Genomic DNA, 3,309 nt, shown 5'->3' on the forward strand with positions numbered 1-3,309 from the left:
CCGGCCCGCCCGCAGAGCGCATGCGCAGACAGCCGCGGCCTGCGCGCTGCTAAGTGATCGTGGGCCACGTGTCCACACACACACACGCACACACACACACACACACACGAATATCCCTGCAGCCCTTCCCCCACACCCCCTACACAAAATCCAGCCCCCCCAAACACACCTATACAAACACCCCCTACATGCACACATATACGCACCCTACAAAAACCCACACACACCCCCATGCCCCCGCACACACACCTATACACGGGCACACACAGCCCAGTTACACGCACACCCCTACATCCACCTGCACACACATTCTACGCATACACCGCCCCCCCCGTGCACACCTACAAGCGCACCCCCGGTACACGTGTGCACCCTAAACACACCTACCCCCGGGCCTTTGCACACGTGGCCGCTGTAAATGTCTTGAGCGACTCACCAGTGAACGGCGGTCATGACAGATCATGTCGTGAGACAGTTGTTTCTATCAACCCAGAAGACAGGCGGGTGATCCAGGCTGACCTGGACAGGCTCAGCAAGTGGGCGGACGAGAATCTGATGGTGTTCAACGCCGATAAATGCAAGGGTCTCCACCTTGGGGAAAAAAAACCCGCAGCATCCTTATAGGCTCGGCAGAAAGCGACCAAAACGCTGGCTTGCCTCCATAGATGCTTCTCAAGCAAATCCCGGGACGTCATTCTCCCCCTGTACTCGGCCTTAGTGAGGCCGCAGCTGGAGTACTGTGTCCAGTTTTGGGCTCCACAATTCAAAAAGGATGTGGAGAAGCTTGAGAGAGTCCAGAGAAGAGCCACGCGCATGATCAGAGGTCAGGGAAGCAGACCCTACGATGACAGGCTGAGAGCCCTGGGGCTCTTTAGCCTGGAAAAGCGCAGGCTCAGGGGTGATCTGATGGCCACCTACAAGTTTATCAGGGGTGACCACCAGCATCTGGGGGAACGTTTGTTCACCAGAGCGCCCCAAGGGATGACGAGGTCGAATGGTCACAAACTACTTCAAGATCGTTTCAGGCTGGACATAAGGAAGAATTTCTTTACTGTCCGAGCCCCCAAGGTCTGGAACAGCCTGCCACTGGAGGTGGTTCAAGCGCCTTCATTGAACACCTTCAAGATGAAACTGGATGCTTATCTTGCTGGGATCCTATGACCCCAGCTGACTTCCTGCCCTTTGGGCGGGGGGCTGGACTCGATGATCTTCCGAGGTCCCTTCCAGCCCTGATGTCTATGAAATCTATGAAACCCTGGACTAGGGGTTCACTGACAGATTTTGGGGCAACACCGACAGCTGATGGAGGCCCCTGCAGTGAGGGAGGGCGTGGGGCAGGGGCTGGGACAGGCGCTGTCCAGCCAGGGCAGGCGAGGCACGGGACAGACCTGCAGCTTGTCCAGGGGGAGGGGCAGCTCCTGCCACTGCGTGCACCCCAAGAGGGCATGGGGCAGGGCAGGGGGGGATGCCTCCGGATCTTCATGGAGCGGGCTGCAGCTGCGGGCTGGGGCCAGGGCTGCCTCAGGCTTTTCCCGGTGCGTGGGGGGCGCCTATCCCAGCCCCACTCCCTCCCTCACCGTGGGGGGCACCGAGCTGTCCTCCCCCCACGCCCCTTCCTCCCTCCTCCTCCCCCTCAACAGACTTCCCAGCTGGACGCAGCTCTCCAAGCTGCTGGGCTGTGCTCCTTACCGCCTACGTCCTGCACTGAGGCTGTGCACATGCACGGGCCATTTATTGGCCAAATTATCAGCTACATCGGGCCGATTTCTGATACAATTACTTTTCTTTATATTGGGCCTGATCCAATATCGGACCGATGTATCAGTGCACCTCTAACCTAAACCTCCCTTGCTGCAACGAGCCCATTGCTCCTTGTTCTGGCACCACTGAGAACAGTCCGGCTCCATCCTCTTTGCAACCCCCTGCAGGGAGTTGACGGCTGCTATTCAATCCCCACCTCAGTCTTTTCTTCGCCAGACTAAATAAGCCCAGTTTCCTCAGCTTCCCCTCACAAGTCACATGCCCCAGCCCCTGAACCATTTTTGTTGCCCTCCGCCGGACTCTCTCCAGTTTGTCCACATCCTTCCTGTAGCGGGGGGCCCACGACTGGACACGGGACTGCAGATGTGGCCTCGCCAGTGCTGAATAGAGGGGAAGAATCGCTGCCCTTGACCTGCTGGCACCGCTCCTACCAGTGCAGCCCAGGATGCCATTAGCCTTCTTGGCAACAGGGGCATGCTGGTGGCTCCTGTTCAGCTGCCCCCCCAGAGTCCCAGAATGCACTTCTTTGCACGCTCCTCCTGTTTAGGGTGTCTCTTGCTGGATGCAAAGTCACTTGCCTAAGGGGCACTAATCAAGATCAAAACCATAGGAGAAAGGGGCATCCCCGACGCCCCTCAAAGAAATGGGTGAGGTGTGGCCTGCTTCGAGGGTGTGTGTGGGGTGCAGGTGGCTGCGAGGAAGAGAGGGACAGACGGACTTGCACTGCTTGGAGGCAAGAATTGTCCCTTTGCCATCCCAACAAGCCGGGAGCTGTCCCGTCGGCCCTTCCCACGTGGCGCGTGGGGCTAGGATTCCACCCAGGGCAAGAGTGGAGGGAGGTGCTGCCACCATTCACCCGTCGCCCCGCCTCAATTTCCACCCAAGCCCTTCACCCCCCTTGCCTCAGTTTCCCCATGCCTTATTTTGTCCCCAGGAAGCCCTCCAGCTCCCTGAGCCTCACTTTCCCCGCGAGTCCTGCAGCTTCTGCGCCTGGATTCCCCTGGACCTCAGCTTCCCCCTGCCTCAGTTACTGCCGTCCGGCCAGCCCGTGTCTGCTTCCCCCTCAGCCTGCTTACCTATGAGTCCTGCAAGCCCCATGCCTCAGTTTCCCCCAAAGAAACCCCCAGCTTTCTGAGCCTGTTCCCTCCCTCCAGCCCCTGCTCCTCAGTTGCCCCCAACAAGCCCTGTAGCCTCCGCGTCTCCGTTTCCCAGAGCCGTCCAGGCCCCGAAGCCTGTTTCCCAACACGCCCCAGCTTCCTCCTACTTGCTGCCCCCCACGAGCCCTCTGGGCCCCCATGCCTCAGTTTCCCCCAAACCCGCCAGCCCCTGTGCCTCAGTTTCCCTGCTGACCCCGCCAGCTCCCCACACCTGAGCGTGGCAGTGGGCCGGAGGGGGGCTGGCAGAGAAGCAGGAAGCACGGGGTCGTGACTGCCCCTTCCCAGTGGCTAAGCCCCGAGAAAGAGAAGCGGTGCCTGGGCTGGGGGGGGTCGTGTCGTGTCGTGTCTCCCGGGCTAGACGGCGGTGGGCGGGGGAGCGGGGCAGGACGCG

This window comes from Alligator sinensis, unplaced genomic scaffold, assembly GCF_000455745.1.
Source record: "Alligator sinensis unplaced genomic scaffold, ASM45574v1 scaffold1329_1, whole genome shotgun sequence".
Classification (NCBI taxonomy): domain Eukaryota; kingdom Metazoa; phylum Chordata; order Crocodylia; family Alligatoridae; genus Alligator; species Alligator sinensis.